The sequence below is a fragment of the Macaca nemestrina genome, chromosome 5 (genome assembly GCF_043159975.1).
Source record: "Macaca nemestrina isolate mMacNem1 chromosome 5, mMacNem.hap1, whole genome shotgun sequence".
Classification (NCBI taxonomy): Eukaryota; Metazoa; Chordata; class Mammalia; order Primates; family Cercopithecidae; genus Macaca; species Macaca nemestrina.
Window position 1 is genome coordinate 180,250,365 of NC_092129.1, and position 18,525 is coordinate 180,268,889.

At 41.5% G+C, this 18,525-nt stretch overlaps 1 pseudogene; it reads right to left on the minus strand.

Annotated features, from left to right (window-relative positions):
• Window positions 1-17,101: 17,101 nt before the first annotated feature.
• On the minus strand, window positions 17,102-18,154 carry LOC105487342 (glutaredoxin-3 pseudogene; annotated as a pseudogene).
• Between the last annotated feature and the right edge of the window lie 371 nt (window positions 18,155-18,525).

An 18,525-nucleotide genomic window follows, 5' to 3' on the forward strand; every position in this document is an offset into this window, starting at 1 on the left:
ATGGATTTGCCACTGCTAACAGGAGGATTACTTGAGCCCAGGAGTTTGAGGCTCCAGTGAGCTATGATGTTATCATTGCACTCCAGCCTGGGCAACAGAAGGGCCCTGTCTCAAAAAAGAGAAAGAAAAGAAAAGAAAAAGATACTGCTGAGGAACTGCCAAATGGAAAAAATGCAGAAGGGAAGGTATAGGGAGAAGGGGAGAGAGCTTTTACGCCCTCTGTGGGTGCGCCAGCCCTCAGTACCTCCAAGTTTTCAACCCAGAAGCTCTCCAAACTCTGTTCTTTAGGGGTTTTTATGGAGGATTTATTATGTGGACTTGATTGATTAAGTCATTGGCCATTGGTGATTAACTCAACCTTCAGTCCTTTCTCCCCTCCCAAGAGACTGGGAGTGGGGCTAGAAGTTCCAGCCTCTAAAGATGCCTAGGTCTTTCATCAATCCGCCCTCATCCTAAGGCTCTCCAGGCACCCCCAGCCACCAGTCAGCTCATTATCATACAGAAGATAATCTTATCACACAGGAGATTCCAAGGGTTTTAGAAGCTATGTACCTGGAACTGGCACAAAGACCAAATATGTTTTCTTGTGCTTTACCTCTCCTTTAAAAACATGTAACTACTTGTTATGAGTTGAATTGTGTCCCTTGCTTCACCAAATTCATATGTTGGAGTCTTGACCCCCAGCACCTCAGCATTGTTGATGAAAAGAGTCAAACTCTGTAAAATACTTGAAGAGATTTGTTCTCAGCCAAATATGAGTGGCCAATGCCCGTGACACAGCCCTCAGGAGATCCTGAGAACATGTGCCCACGGTGGTTGAGGAATAGCCTAGTTCTATACATTTTAGGGAGACATGAGACATCAATCAAATACATGTAAGATACACATGGATTTGGTCTGGAAAGGTGGCACAACTGAAAGACGGAGGGTGGGGGGCAGTTCCAGGTCATAGGTAGGTTTTAAAATTTTCTGATAGGCAATTGGTTGAAAGAGTTATCAATAGAATGTCTGGGTTACGATAGGGATTGTGGAGATCAACTTTTAAATTATGCAAATGAAGCCTCCAGGTAGCAGCCTCAGAGAGAATAGACTAAATGTTTCTTATTAGACATACGGTCTGTGTTGCTGTTAAATGCTGGTTGACTCTGAATTCCAAAAGTGGGGACGGTATAATGAGCCATGTCCGACACCCACCCCCATCTCCATCGTGGCCTGAACCCGTTTTTCAGGTTAACTTTGGAATGCCCTGGCAGAGAGGAGGAGTCCATTCAGATGACTGAGGGGTCTTAGAATTTTATTTTTGATTTACAGAATACAGCCTTATTTAGGGATAAGGTCTGTAAAGAGGGAATCAAGTTAAAATGAGGTCATTATGTAACTGAGTACTCTCATTTTTTCAGAGTTCATTTTTTAATTATTTTCTCTTCTTTTCTCCTCTCTCCTTTCCCGCGGCTTATGCCCCCAAAGCATGCCTGCCTCGGAACTCCCACCCACCAGGAGGGCATGTCAAAAGCACGCCCGCTTGGCCACTTCTACAACTTCTGCCCAGGAAGGCACCAACTCAGCTACCCAGTAGTTAAGGTGCTGGGCCAGCAGGGGGACCCCTCGCCCGTGCTCACTCCCTCCCTGGCCTTCCATAAGTGCCCACTTTCTGCTCTGGGAGCCAAACGGCACATGTAAAGGCGCGACTGACGTTCACTACAGTTCCCCAGGCTGGCTTCGGAAGAAACCGCTTTCTTTGTGCCAGACCTCGCTCTTGTTAATTGGACTCCGCAGGCAGCAAGCAACCAACCCTCTGTTCGGTTACCGTTATGGATGGGCCCTAATCCAGTGTGACTGCTGTGCTTAGAGAAAGGAGCAACTGGCCAGGCGCGGTGGCTCACGTCTGTAATCCCAGCACTTTGGGAGGCACAGGCAGGCGGATCATGAGGTCAGGAGATGAGACCATCCTGGCCAACATGGTGAAACCCCGTCTCTACTAAAAATACAAAAATTAGCTGGGCGTGGTGGCGCGTGCCTGTGATCCCAGCTACTCGGGAGGCTGAGGCAGGAGAATCGCTTGAACCAGGGAGTTGGAGGTTGCAGTGAACCGAGATCGTGCCACTGCATTCCAGCCTGGTGACAGAACACGACTCCGTCTCAAAAAAAAAAAAAGGAGAAACTTGTACATGGAGATATGCGTAAATGTAGAGGGACACGGAAAAAATGGCTCTCTACAAGCCAAGGAGAGAGGCCTGAAACGGATCCTTGCCTCACAGTTCCCAGAAAGAGCTCACCCTGCCCCCAACACCTTGATCTTTGATTCCCAGCCTCCAGAACTGTGAAACAATACATTTCTGTTGTTTAAGCCACTTTGTTATGGCGGCCAGAAGAAATCGATACACTTTTTTTTTTTTTTTTTGAGACGGAGTCTCACTCAGCTGGGCTGTGGAGTGCAGTGGCATAATCTCGGCTCAGTGCAACCTCTGCCTCCCTGGTTCAAGCAATTCTCCTGCCTCAGCCTCCCAAGTAGCTGGGATTACAGGCGCCCACCACGACCCCCAGCTAATTTTTTGTATTTTTAGTAGAGACGGGGTTTCACCATGTTGGCCAGGCTGGTCTTGAGCTCCTGACTTCATGATTCGCCCTCCTCACCCTCCCAAAGTGCTGGGATTACAGACGTGAGCCACTGCGCCTGTCCCTAATACACTTTTTTATATGAGAAAGTTACATTGCAAGAACAAGTAAATACTCCTCTATACATCCCCAACCACTTCCACTGTATATAGACCAACAGCTAGAGTTAAATCCCAGTATGCCACAAGGGACCATTACAGATTTAACACAGGAGAAGGCTTGCACATCAAAAGACTTGTAAGACTTTGCTGATTTGTGTCTTCTCTTCCCTGAGATAATTCTTCCAAAGCTTAGCATTCACTGGCTTTTGTTTATCATGCTCATGTCCACTGCCATTTTTTGATGTACTTAATTCGCAGGTCCCTTGTTGGCTCTTTTGTCCTCATTATTCATTTGAAACTTCGGGACTACGATAAGGCTATCTATGAGATGTTGGTGTAGCGCCTCGAACATCTCTCCTATCTTACTTAGTACACTTGTATAACTTTAACTTGTCTTTTCCCCACTAGGCCCTGTTTTGTATGTGGATTGCCAGTGTCTAGCGCAATGCCTGGTACATACCACGTGTTTAATACCTAGTTCTTAAAGGAAGAAGGAAGAGAGGAAGAGGAAGGAAATTCCATCCAAGAAATGCTGTCTAGGAACAATGTGGATTTATCTTTCTCTTTAGTTACTTAGGGGCTACGTTAGTACCCTTAGAACTTGTGCTGGAGAGATTAGCATTGGCAGTTTATTATTTGTTTACCCTTAGAAACTGCATGGGTAATAACAGACTGTGGATAGTCTCATATGCTGTCTCCAAGTACTTTCTTCCTAAAACTAGAGCATATCCTCTTAAACACTGGCCTTGTTCCCCGCCACCATGCCCTAGGCCCAGGCCCAATAATACTGGGGAGTGTTCCTGATTAGAACTCTGGGTCAGAAAGGATAAAGATGACTTGGTCTTGCAATCCCACTTTCTGCTCTGTTGTGATACTCTTGGTGTACACATGTTCCTCTGCTAGGTGCTTTTCATTTCTTTGAGGGCCTTCAGTCTTCTGTTCAAGTTTGCATGGTGCTTCTAAGCCCTCTCACTTGGTTTTCAAATTAGCATTCTACTCAGAATAGATAAATGCCAACTTGTAGTTCTTTTGCTTGGCCCAGATTCCCTTATAGTTTGCAGGTATTTTTCCGGGTCTTCAGTATGCGATTATGTTCATTTCCTAGTTTCAACCCAGATGGTTTTCTTCTTTACTTTTGGTTCATTTCCGTGCATTTTGGGTAAAGGAGATAGATAAATGTGCACTTTTCAGCTACCTTTCTGGACAATATTAGCATTTTCCCTTTACTTCTGAATATCCTTTGGACTCTCCTATATTGGAAAAAGAGGGTGATTTATGACTATTTTAATGGAAAACCAAAATAAATCTATAGACAGGTTGTTAGATATAAGAGTTTAACAAGGTGAATATTATAACAGCTATACCTTCACCCAGCTCCCCTTGCTGTTCGCTGGCTTAGAACTTGCTAGGTTCTAACTCTCTCTCTCTCTCTCGTTGTTGTTGTTGTTTTCCCCCATGGGTGAGTTCTTCATGGCAGTCTCCACCATTTCCTCATAATCATTTTCCATTTGATTTCTATATTCTGACATCCAGTCCCCATCATACTGCAGCAGCTGATCTCTCAAAATAAATTCATTGATTTTTTTTTTTATAATTGCAGTTACATTTTTTTCCCTTTACTTTCCTTGCACATGGGACCGTATTTGATGCTGTTAATTAAACCTTCTTTAAAACTTTGTTTTTTCTTTACTTCTGTTTCTTTACTGATTTTGTACAGTAATCAGAAAAATCAGAAAAAGATCTGATTTTCTCTAAATCAGGCCTTTTTCCCTCAAGGATCTTTGTGGCCATTTCCCCTGGTTTTCCTTGAGGAGAAAACTCTCTCAGTTTTAGCTGTTGTTTCTATGCGTGAAGATTTATGTCTACATCTCCCTTTTAACCCAGCTTACGCTCCGCTATTTTAATAGTCTACTGGATGCTACTGTGAGCAATTTAAAAGACAGAAGGTCTGGGTGACACACGTTAGGGAATTGGAACTAATGTCTGCATGTCTGGCTTGAGTAACAGTAGGGACAGCAGTGCTGTTTCACATATACAAGGAACATGAGGGAGAAAAGGGCTCAAGAGGATCATTTTGGTTACAACAAACAGGAACAGTGGAAACCACCTGACACCAGTCCCAAACCACCAGTGACATTAGTCCAGCAACTTCAAGAGTCTAAACTAGGTAGAAAGGCAAACTGATAGAGGCTCTCGGGAAAGGAGTAACTACTGAGAAGTCAGCAAGAAGAAAAGTAACTTGACAACACTGTTTTCAGACCATTGCAGCTACCTGGAAAGATCCCCTTTCTTGCTCTGGGTGGCTGTTCCGTCTTCAGCGTCTGCACTTCATCACAGAAGGCCTAAGCAGGGGAGAAGGTTGCCACAGAAGCCAGAGGGAAAGTCTTAGTGAAGAGTCCAGAAAGAAAAGTCTTGGAGAAATACTTTTTGGTATGGCAGTGAGGAGTGTGGTGGCCTTCTCGAGAGCACTCTCACTGCATTGGTGATGGGGCCTTTTTGCAGTGTGTTGGCTGCAGAGAAGGCAACCTAAAGAAGGCATTCATGAAATGCAGCCTGCTTCTTGAACGAACCTGGAGTGAAAGGCAGGAGAATGCACGGCAGCCTAAGGAAAGCCAGGATGCAGGAGGGCTTTCCTTAGGACAGTAAAGTGGACTTACATGCGGAGTTAGAGAGCGACCCAGAAGCATGAAGCATGAGCCAGAGCCCAGGGTGCTTTGGAAAGATTTAGATAGCGGGTAGGGTCCATCCTTCTCTGTCACAGGAAGCAGGATGTAAATGGAGTTTCTTCGGTTGGCTGGAGGCTGAGGAAGTTTGCCTCCTATGATTTCTATTCTCATCTACTGAAATGTGAGAAGGGGCAGTGGGAATGGAAAAGCTACCATGGGAATGACAGGAGAAACTGAAGAAAAGTGAAGGAATTTCTGCAAGCAATGTGGAAAACTGAACTGAGGCTGGAGCCATACGTTTGGGGTGACACCAGATCTTCAGTGGAGTGCTTTTTTTTTTTTTTTTTTCCAGCTTTACTTAATAATGTGGATAAAGATGATTTTGGTGGAAATCAAAGGAAAGTGGAAAGCAAAGGAAAATGGGGTAATAATAGAGCCTGCCATTTCAGAGAGTGATCAGAGTGACTCACAGTGAGGTCTAGACTAGAGAGGGCAGAAATGAAAGGACCAAACAGGAGAAGATGGTCTCAGTGGAGATAAAAGGTAGATGGATGAAGAAAACTAGAGAGCTAGAAGGTTGTGATTGGAGATCAGGATGATGGCATTTAAGAGCCAGAGGTGAAGTTTAAAAATGGGGATTGTTAGCTGTCCATGCTGGCACATGCATATAGTCCCAGCTACTATGGAGGCTGGGCGGGGAGGATCACTTGAGCCTAGGTGTTTGAGGGTACAGTGAGCCATAATCATGCCACTGCCCTCCAGCTTGGGTGACAGAGCAAGATCCCAACTCTTAAAAAAAAGGAAAAATAGGGATTGTGCAATAGAATCAAACACAGAGGTCACTTACAAACAGTAATTTATAAGTAGCTTTTGTGTAGCTTTGGTTTTTTGTTTGTTTTTAGTTTGTTTGTTTGTTTTTTGAGACAGAGTCTCTGTTGCCAGGCTGGAGTGCAGTGGAACGATCTTGGCTCACTGCGATCTCCGCCTCCCAGGTTCAAGTGATTCTCCTGCCTCAGCCTCCCGAGTAGCTGGGACTACAGGCACGTGCCACCACCACGCCCAGCTAATTTTTGTCTTTTTAGTAGAGACGGGGGTTTCACCATGTTGGCCAGGATGGTCTCGATCTCTTGACCTGGTGATCCGCCTGCCTCAGCCTCCCAAAGTGCTAGGATTACGGGTGTGAACCACTGCGCCCGGCCTTTGTGTAGCTTTTTGAACAACAACACAATAGTGAATAGAGCTGTAAAGAACATAAGGAGAGGAAGGGAAATTCAAACAGCTGCGACTTGTTGATCTTTTAATGCTTGGTTCTTGATTTTGAATCCATTGCTGTCTTTACAGGAGGGCACTAATTTCCAGCAAAGAAGTGTAGGTTGCTTTAATCGTATCTCATTCTTACAAAATGTAGACTCACCACTGGCTGTTGTTTCTTTCAGTGGGCCTAACGCATATAGCTTCCAGATGTAAAGGTAAAGTACTCCAGTGGGTAATTCATTTTAAATTAGAAATTAGCTTAAAGGCTAATAAAAGTTGAAAATAAAATTTATCTCAAACCTAGTTAGGTTTTTTTTTTTTTTTTGGCAAGAGAAAATGGATATGAGGAAAGTATTCTTCCTCTAGTGGGAGATGGGGCAATACGGTGATAACATAGCCATGGCACAGATAAAGTGGGATCTAATAATTTAGTTAATTTTATCTGTTTATTTGACTGTAGGTACCTGAGCATAAAGTTGTTTTGTTGTTGTTGTTGTCATTTTTTAAAGAAAAAGCATCAGTGTTCCTTTTTTTTTTTTTGAGAAAGGGAGAGGTCTCGCTGTGTTGCCACGGCTGGTCTTGCACTCCTGGCTTCAAGTGGTCCTCCCACCTTGGTCTCCCAAAGTGTTGGAATTATAGGTGTGAGCCACTGCACCCAGTCAGTTTTCCTTCTTAAGTGATAAGAGAGACACTTACAAAGATACTTGGAAGAAGAGAAATTAAAAATTTTAGCACTTTTTGGCCACCTAAAATAATTGCATGCAAAAGAGTGACCAAGAAAAATGCTGAAAAAAAAATTTTTCTTTGGAAAAATATATATTCCTTATAGCAAAAATGAATAGAAAAAAAATGGCACCCCTGTTGTGTTAGAAACTAGAAAAACGATGAATTGTAAATATTGTCAATTTTAATATTCTTCAGTTTTGATTTAAAGTTTTCAATGACATTGAGATTTTGTGATGGAATGATTTCTTCTCTTTGTATGGTAGTTAAAGCTTGCTTATTACCACAATACTAGAAACTTGGCCATAAACAGGAATCTATGTGCATGGTCAGAAACTACCCCATAAACACATTGTTATTTTAAAATCTTGAAGGAGAGAGGATATCAAAGTATACTCTTTATCATTTTCTCTTAGAAAATCTGACATTGTGTTTTGGACTAGTAAATAGAATAGATATTTAGCAGGAAATTTATACGTAGGCCTTTGGGCTTCAAAAATACTTAACCTCTGGCTGGGCGCGGTGGTTCACGCCTATAATCCCAGCACTTTAGGAGGCCAAGGCAGGCGGATCACGAGGTCAGGAGATCGAGACCATCCTGGCTAACACGGTGAAACCCCGTCTCTACTAAAAATACAAAACATTAGCCATGCACGGTGGCGGCACCTGTAGTCCCAGCTACTCAGGAGGCTGAGGCAGGAGAATGGCGTGAACCCGGGAGGCGGAGGCTGCAGTGAGCTGAGATCGCGCCACTGCACTCCAGCCTGGGCGAAAGAGCGAGACTCCGTCTCAAAAAAAAAAAAAAAAAGTTATCTCTGTGATCATTCGGGCCTATCTGTAATGTTCATGATTTTGACAGTGTCAGCATAGTTTATTTTGTCACATTTGTGCTTTCATGAACATAAAACCTTTAATTCGTTTTCTTTAAAAGGTATAGTAGCATCATTTTAGTTAAGCAGAACAAGTTTCACTTCATGTGAATCAATCAATGAGGGAAAATACAAATTTTGATAAAGACACCAGTGAATATTTTACTGATTAATGGGATGCATTATTTAGCTTTATGCTTGCAGACTGGCTCAAGATTTAGATCTTAGTACATTGGGAAAAGTTTCAGGTATAGAACATGTCCTAACTTTTGTTATGTTAACATTCAAGCTAGAGTTTAATACTCCTCTGATGAAGGTATTAAATAATGTAGGTTTCTAAGCTGTACGCAACTAAAGCATATTTGTTTCATGACCAACATCTGTATCCTGTGATGTTATTCAGTGAGTGAAATGCAGGTCAACTCTACACAAAGCCTTTTTTTGTTTTCCTATTTCATCTTCTCCATCTCTCCTTTCTTATTATAGCATGTTTTTTTCACTCTCAGGAAAGAACATTTATGCAGGGCTTGCTTACCCCAACAAAGCATAGCACAGGCAGGGCTGACACAAAATCGAGGGGAGAAGTTTGAAAAAAGAGAACTGCTGGGTTTAAATGTTCAGTGATTGACTTGTTGTATTAGTCCGTTTTCACGCTGCTGCTGAAGACATCTGAGACTGGGCAATTGACAGAAGAAAGAGGTTTATTGGACTTACAATTCCACATGGCTGAGGAGGCCTCAAAATCATGGTAGAAGACAAGGAGGAGCAAGTCACATCTTATGTGGATGGCAGGAGGCAAAAAGAGAGCTTCTGCAGAGAAACCCCCATTTATAAAAACCATCAGATCTCATGAGACTCATTCATTCACTATCAGGAGAACAGCGCAGGAAAGACCCACCCCCATAATTAAATCACCTCCCACCGGGTTCCTCCCACATCATGGGAGTTACAATTCAAGATGAGATTTGGGTGGGGACACAGCCAAACCATATCACTTGTTGAATGTGCTTGGATTGTACGGAGCGGGGCTGAGCTGCTGACGTGTGGCTTCATCCACTTTGGGGCCATTTTCTTGTTGTATAAACTGAGTCATGTGCCTGTCCTCATTTGGCTTCACGTTAGAACCAAAAGATGAGACATGTGCCCTTTAAATGGACTTTTAGTCACATTTTGTAACATAATAAATCTAATTTTCAATGAATATACCAACGTATATATCTAGAATAAGCCACTTGCCTCAGGAAAACATATGTCAACATACTTACATGCAATAAACACCAACTGAAGCTTAACTTTTTCTAACAATTCTGAAATCTCTCAAAACATTTAATACTTCTTTTCAGGAATTGCTTTCAGAGCCATAAGCACATTTTTACAAATACTGCCAACAGTGATATAATATCTTTATCCATTAACATTCAATTGAATTTTTTGCAAATGATCAAAAAGTCATTCAGAGTAAATTCTGTTGTATAATGCAGATGATCAAGCTGAGTATTTGCCAGGTTTTTTTTTAGAAAAGAGATGTTGCTATAACATAAGTAAATAGATTCTTATATGTGGCAGATAAATTTACTTGTAATCCGTTCTAGAGTGAAATTGTAAAAAATATTTATTACATATAACCATTGTCGTCATTCTAAGGATTATTGAATAATGAATATAAAATGTTCTTGTGTATTTGTGTATGTGTATATAATTTTTTGAAAGTTTCTTTATCCTATTGACCCTTCTCATAAACAGTAGCATATATGTATTTATTATACATAATAGAATTTACATAGGAACATTGTCCTTTTCCCAGTAATGCTGATTCTAAACTAGATTATGTAAATTTCATGTAACATGGCAGTGAACATTGAGAATAGTGGGGTGCTAAAGATATTTAGAAATGATTTTTAAAACTTATATTTCAAACTTATAGAAGGATATTGTCATTTTTAAATAATGTAAAGAAAGAATGCCCCAAACTATCTCTTTAATAAAGTTTTTTAAAAATAAAAAACCAGCCGGGCGCGGTGGCTCAAGCCTGTAATCCCAGCACTTTGGGAGGCCGAGACGGGCGGATCACGAGGTCAGGAGATCGAGACCATCCTGGCTAACACGGTGAAACCCCGTCTCTACTAAAAAATACAAAAAATTAGCCGGGCGAGGCGGCGGGCGCCTGTAGTCCCAGGTACTCGGGAGGCTGAGGCAGGAGAATGGTGTGAACCCGGGAGGCGGAGCTTGCAGTGAGCTGAGATCCGGCCACTGCACCCCAGCCTGGGCAACAGAGCGAGACTCCGTCTCAAAAAATAAATAAATAAAAAATAAAAAACCATTTGTTCAACACTTTATGATGTATATGGTGGGTTTTTTTTGTAACAACTAGAGAAAATTGCTGTTATGATTCCCATTTGAAGAGGAGCCTATGAAGTTTCATTAGCAGTAAATCATCTTGCTCAAGATCACAGAGCAGTAAGTGTTGGAACTGGAATAAACCTAGATTCTCCGACTCCAAATCTGTGCGTGTGTGTGTTTAATGTTTTAACTTTTATTTAAAAAATTCAGGGTACATGTGCAGGTTTGTTACACAGGTAAACTCATGACTCGGGGGTTTAGTGTACAGATTATTTTGTCACCCAGGTACTAAGCATAGTGCCCGTCAGTTTTTTTCCCTGAGCCTCTCCCATCTCCCATTTTCCTCCCTCAAGTAGGCCCCAGTGTCTGTTGTTCCCCTTTTTCAATCCACGTGTTCTCATCATTTAGCTCCCACTTGTAAATAAGAACATGCAATATTTGGTTTTCTGTTGCTGTGTTAGTTTTCTAAGGATAATGGCCTCCAGTTCCATCCATGTTCCTGTAAAGGACATATTCTTTTTTATGGCTGCATAGTATTCCATGGTATATATGTACTGCATTTTCTTTATCCAGTCTACTTGTTGATGGGCATTTAGGTTGAATCCCTGTCTTTGCTATTGTGAATAGTACTGCAATAAATAGACAAGTGCATGTATCTTTATGATAGAATGCAAATCCTGTGGGTTTTTTACTAAGATAATTTACATGTGAATACTTTGCAGTAGGAAAATGGAGTGTAAATCAAAGAGCATTCAATAAGATCTAGTCCTGGCTCTGTCCTGAGTAGCTCTCTGATCTTAGACAGTTTATGCCATCTCCTTGGGCCTTAGTATATTAATTTGTCAAATACATCTCCTTAAAACATAGAACACAGGAACCATAACAAATAAGACAGATAATTCTGACTTTATAAAAATTTGTTGTGCCTTAAAGTTAAAAGATAATAAACTTGGAGAAAATATTTGCAACATATATAGCAGAGAAAAGATTAACATGCAGAACACGTAGCCAATTCCAAAAGACAAATAATGTGATTTAACCATATAAAGTAAACAAGGAACAAATGAGTGAAAGCATAGAAAAAATCTGAGACAATAAATGTCGCCAGGCACCTGAGAGAAGCTGTTTCTTACGACTGACTGCTCATTTAATATTTCAGTTTTTTAACAAGGCGTAAAGAAAATACATTGTGGAACGAAGTTTTCATCATGTGACAAAAGAAGACCTGCCCATTCTTCAGAAACAAATTTCCTTAGGACTTGATATGGTCTGGCTCTGTGTCCCCACCCAAATCTCATCCTGAATTGGAATTGGAGTTGTAATCCCCACGTGTTGGGGGAAGAGACCTCGTGGGAGGTGATTAGATCGTGGGGGCGGTTCCCCCATGCTGTTCTCATGATAACGAGTCTCATGAGATCTTTGGTTTTGTACGTGTCTGGCATTTCTTCTGCTGGCACTTCTCTCTCCTGATGCCATGTGAAGGACATATTTGCTTCTCCTTGTGCCGTAACTGTAAGTTTCCTGAGGCCTCCATGCACAGCTGTGAGCCAATTAAACCTCTTTCCTTTGTGAATTACCCAGTGTTGGGCAGTTTTTTACAGCAGCGTAAGAACAGACTAATACAAGACTCAATAGGAGGGATTTGGCATTTGATGATTTGCATAGGAAACATTGATTTCCTGATACAGTCCATGACATCTTCAGCAGTGCTTTTTCTCAGACATGGGCAACTCAGGTGGATGCTCATCATATCCTTGTTTTTAATTTCAAATTTATGTATTCCTTTAATAAAATTAACATATAATCAAGGGTTTAAGAAATACCTATCAGTACAGAAAGGCCCCAGTCTTCCCTGCCAGTATTCACAGCTCCACAGACATAAATACTTTAAATATTTTTGGGTTATGTCCTCTCATAGTTATTTCCGTAGCTTCCAATGATGACGTGTGTTTGCTGTGATATTTTGCTTTATCCATATTAATCATTTTTACTGGGGCTTTCTGCTCTGAGAGATGAGGATTTACCTCATACTCTCAATGCAGTCATATTATTATTCTTAGCATCTCTATTTTTTAATCTTTGTAATCTTATACCTTTACTTTTCATCAACTTGGTTTCATCAACTGTTGACTTCTTTTTAAAGTGAGGATTTAAAGAAAAATAGGTTGGACATGTTGGCTCAGGCCTGTAGTACTAACACATTGGGAGTACGAAGCGGGAGAACTGCCTGAGCCCAGGAGTGTGAGACCAACCTGGGCAACATAAGGAGACTCTGTCTCTACAAAATAATCACAACAATTTAAAAATTAGCTGGGTGTTGGGCACGTGCCTGTAGTCTCAGCTACTCAGGAAGCTGAGGCAGGAGGATCACTTGAGTACCAGTGTTTGAGGCTGCAGTCAGCTGTGATTGCGCCATTGCACTGCTGCCTGGTGTCAGAACAAGACCCTAATGTTTCTAAAAATTTGTTGTCATAAATAAATTAAAGAATAAAATAAAAACATTAGTTCCTGTATCTTTCCCTTTCAGCTGTCCTCCATCCTGAATCACAACTTCTGTCATCTGGTTTTTTTTGTTTTTGTTTTTGTTGTGATAATTTTACTGTTCTATCACAATAACAAAATATTTTGTGCTTTGTATGTTGATTCTAAAAGTTTAGAGTCAATAATCAGTTTATATTTTAGTTTTCCTGGAATGTGTAATCACCTTTTCAGGACTTGTAGTCTCTTCTCTTATCATTGCCTAAAGTTACTTCTCAAGGGTAGGGCAGGTCTCTCAACTCTCCATTTATTTGGCTGCCTACCTCCAGTGTCCACTGACCAGTCTCCAGACACAGCAGTCATTTGACCATTTCTTTCCTTGCCTTCCTGGATAAAAATTCATTTCCTGGATCCCGTGTCTTTTTCCTTTCCTGTACTACACCCAATATTTTTTCTGGAGCACATCCTCAAATTCTTAAGAAAGGGTGTGTGAGCAAGTCCATCTTCTGATCCCTCATGTGTCTAAAAATATCTATTCTACCCTCAAACTCCTCTAATAATTTTGCTATATATGAAAGCCTGGATTGAAAACAATTTCCCCCCAGAATTTAAAGACTCTTCAGTATCTTTTAGTAGCCAGTGGTGTGCTGTAGCCTGATGTAAGTTGCATGCTTGCCACTTTATATGTGAATTGGTTTGTTTCTGGAAGGTGGTCTGATTTTTCTTCCTCCTTGAGTTCTGAAATTTTACCGTGATGTGTCTACTTGCACTTCTTTCCCATTCATTGTGCTAGAATTCCTTGGGATCACTCAGTCTGGAGGTTGACGTATTTCAGCTCTGGGAAATTATTTTCCATCACCCCTTTGAAAATATCTTCCTTTCACTGTTAGTCAAATAGTGTACTTCCTAGATTGAGTATTGTATCTCTTTTTTTTTGAAACTGAGTCTTGCTCTGTCGCCCAGGCTGGAGTGTAGTGGCGTGATCTCGGCTCACTGCAAGTTCCACCTCCCGGGTTCATGCCATTCTCCTGCTTCAGCCACCCGAGTAGCTGGGACTACAGGTGCCTGCCACCACACCCGGCTAATTTTTTTGTATTTTTTAGTAGAGGCGGGGTTTCACCGTGCTTGCCAGGATGGTCTTCATCTCCTGACCTCGTGATCTGTCCACCTCAGCCTCCCAGAGTGCTGGGATTTACAGGCATGAGCCACTGCACCCAGCCCAGTATTGTATCTCTTTTAAACATATTTTCCATGTCTTTGTACTTTCGTTTTTCTTTCTGACATATTTACACAACATTTCTCCCACATTTCCTCCTTAGAATTATATATTTTTTAACTTGCAAAAGCTGTTTTTTGGTATCTGATTCTGTTTAGCACCACCTTGGTGATTTATCACTACTTATGATCTCCACTAATCTCTTTGATGATGTTAGAGTTTTACGTTTTCAGTATTTGCCAGATTTTCTCCATGATCATTTTTTCTGCTTATTTACCATAGTGTCTCTCTTTCATGTTGAGAATATTTCTCAAATGCCTGGTGATTTCCTGGATATCTGTTCACATTTGAGGATAAGTTAATAAGAAGATGACTGGGAGCCAAAACCAGGCCACTCAAAACACATTCACATTCGTCTGAAAATGATGCCCTGGTTGACATAAAACTATAAAGCATGGGCCGGGCATGGTGGTTCATGCCTGTAATCCCAGCACTTTGGGAGGCTGAGGCAGGCAGATCACCTGAGGTCAGGAGTTCGAGACCAGCCTGGCCAACATGGTGAAACCCTGTCTCTACTAAAAATACAAAAATTAGCCAGGCGTAGTGGCACACGCCTGTAAATCCCAGCTTCTCGGGAGGCTGAGGCAGGAGAATTGCTTGAACCCAGGAGGCGGGGGTTGCAGTAAGCCAAGATCGTGCCACCGCACCGTAGCCTGGCCGACAGAGCGAGATTCTGTCTCAAAAAAACAAAACAACAAAAAAAAACCTACAAAGCATGGTCTGAAAAACCTGAAGCTGTGGCAAAGAGACCTACTGTCTTTCACCAGAATCTTCAATTTTTGACAGAAACATGGGCATAATCCCAATTGCTAACCCTGACTGCCCCCATCACAGCTGCCGTCTCCAGACTTGCTTCCTCCTTGCCCCGGCTCCAAGCCTGGAGGGGCTCTGCAGAGATTCCGTAGTGAATGAGCTGTTGTCTCAGGCTTTAAACAGTCACTCATGCTCTTTCTTCCACCTCTGTGGAGGCCACATTGGACTGTGACATTAGTGAGAAACAAACATTTCTTATTATGCTGAGCCACTGAGATTTGGGGGTTGTTTGTTACCACAACATAGCCTAATTCACCCTGACTACTAAACTGCCCAATTTCCTCACCAGTGAAGCTAGCCTCATTGGTGAGGAATAAACTCTATAGTGCCTCACTCTTAAACATAAATGCATAAGCAAGATTCATCAGATATTTGAGGAAAGTGTTCACATGAAGAACAGACTCTTAATAAATCAGAAGCAGAGGAACTCATAGGGAACAGAGACAATGCAACGAATAGAAGAAAATATTTGTTTTAAAGGCCGGGTGCGGTGGCTCACGCCTGTAATCCCAGCACTGGGAGGCCAGGGTGGGCAATCACCTGAGGTCAGGAGTTTGAGACCAGCCTGGCCAACCTAGTGAAACCCATCTCTACTAAAAAATACAAAAATTAGCTGGGTGTGGTGGCATGCATCTGTAGTCCCAGCTGCTAGAGAGGCTGAGGTGGGAGGATCGCTTGAACCCAGGAGGCGGAGGTTGCAGTGAGCCACAATCATGCCACTGCACTCCAGCCTGGGCAATGGAGTGAGATCCTGTCTCAAAAAAAAAAAAAAAAAAAAAAGGCTGGGCCCAGTGGCTCACGCCTGTAATCCCAGCACTTTGGGAGGCTGAGATGGGTGGATCACAACGTCAGGAGATCGAGACCATCCTTGCTAACATGGTAAAACCCCGTCTTTACTAAAAAAATACAAAAAGCTCAGCTGGGCGTGGTGGTGGGCGCCTGTAGTCCCAGTTACTCAGGAGGCTGAGGCAGGAGAATGGCATAAACCCAGGATGCACAGCTTGCAGTGAGCCGAGATCACGCCACTGCACTGCAGCCTGGGCGGCAGAGCAAAACTCCGTCTCAAAAAAAAAAAAAAAGAATAAAAAGAAAACATTTGTTTTAAAATTATAATTAAAATCTGCAAAGATAAGGAAAGATATTAAACCCATAAAACAAAAAGAAGGTGCTATAGTAAACAATGAGAGAACAAGAAAGAGCTTTTGGAAATAAATAATATAGTAGAAAGTAAGATAAATAAATAGATATGCAAATGTTCATAGCAGTTTTATTTATAATAGTTCCAAACTGGAAACTACCCAGATGTTCTTCAGTGGGTGAGTGATTAAACAAATTGTAGTACATTTATACTGTGCAAATACTAACAGTAAAAACAGATAAAGTGTTAACACACACATAGCTTAGAAGAAATTATGCTGAGTGAAAAAAGGCTAATCTTAAAAAAAATGCATGTTGCATGATTTTATCTATGTAACATTTATGAAACAACACAATTTTAGAAATGGAGAACATATTAGTGGTTGTCAGGGATTAGGAATGAGGGAAGAGGGAATGGATATGTTGATTGAGTGGTAACATGCAGGACTCTTACGGCTATGGTACTGTTGTGTATCTTGACTTTGATGGTGGCTATCCAAGACAACACAAGTGATAAAATTGCAAAAAGTTATGCCAAGCACACACACAAACACACGCGGGCATGTGTAACTTGTGAAATCTGAATGAACTCTGTAGATTGTACCAATTTCAATTTTTTTATAGTAGCTGTATGTTTAATATTGCTGTAAAGATACACTTTTCTTATATAATTATTGTTAATAATTTGAGGATGTTTATTGCATTCTATTTTTGGTGGGAAAAAAATGTAACATACTTGTATTTAGCACAACGTTGTGAAATACAAAAAACATGTAACTGAGTAAGCAGGATTTTTCTATTCCTAGCCCATTTCTGAGGACTAAATCATGAACTGCTCCCAATGTAATTAAGTATTTCTTGCAATAGCTGGGCACCAAGTTTAAGATTTATTAATTTTCTCCTCTCAGTATAGGCAGCAATTCACCATTTTCTTTCAGCTCCTTCACGATATCCAATCTTCCCACCAGCTCCCCTTTCACATACAGCTGAGGGTATGCTGGCCAATTTGAATAAGCTTTTAATCCTTGCTGAACTCCTTTATCCTCCAATATATCGAATGTTTCACATTCAACCCCAGTTCTATTTAGTATTTCCAGAATTTGTTTGCTGAATCCACATTTTGCTTCCTGTTTGTTTCCTTTCATAAAGAGCATCACAGAAGCTTTATTTGTCAGCACTTTGAGCCTTTCCTCTAATTTGGGGGCTTTGGGACAAATTGTATCTAGTTCTTCAGATGGTTGTAGCTCCTTAATTATATGAGCTCTCCAGAAACGTGGAGCTGAGGATAGGTAGGCCAATTGGAATAGGCTTTGAGCCCCTGCCAAACCTCTTCATCTGAGAAGACATGAGAACTGCTAAACTAAACATGCTTGTGAAGAATTTCCACCATCTGCTCGCTGAAACCACAGCGTGGGTCTTGAGGAGTCCCTCTCATAAACAGCATGCAGCGGGCAGCATGAGTCAATTTCTTTAAGCGCAGATTGCGATCTGCTTTGAGATGTTCATCAGTGCTGGCTGGGAAGGAGCCACTAGATGCATGTCGCTGAACTTTTTTGGTCAACTCTGGGACATGTGCACCATCTAATCAGTCAATTTTTTGAGAATTATTGAAAAATGGAACAGTGGGAACAGAGCTAATTTCTTATTTTTCAGATACTTCAGGACACCTTCAGCTTCCAACTTCACAAATGAAACTTGAGGGTGTTCTTTAGCTAACTCTGCCATAACTTCGTTCATCTGTGCACATTGTGGAACCTGTGGTGCCCAGAAGTGGGCCACAAAGAGGGACTTGGCTTTGAGGTGCAGCAGCTCTTCAAACTGCCCGGCTGAGCTGACCTCTTCTACTGCTGCTGCAGCCGCCTCAGCTGCCCTTGCCACCATGCCGCCACCACCACCAATTTCAATTTTTCAGTTGTGATATTGTACTATAGTTGTTCAGGATGTTAACAGCGAGGGAGTCTGGGGGAAGGGTGCATGAGACATCCCAGTACATTTCTTTGCATTTTGAAATAATATTTCCTGTGAATCTGTAATTATTTCAAAATAAAAAGCTTTAAAAATCTTCAAATAAATAAACAGATACTTTGGAAGATAAAGTCAATCACATATCCCAGAAAGAACAAAAAAGACAGTGTGGAGGACAGAAGGAGAGAAGGGAAGGGGAAAGATAAGAAAATTAGAGAATCAATTCAGAGGTGCGTGATAATATTAAGAATTCCAGAGAGAACAGAGTAAACAAAGGAGAATAAACT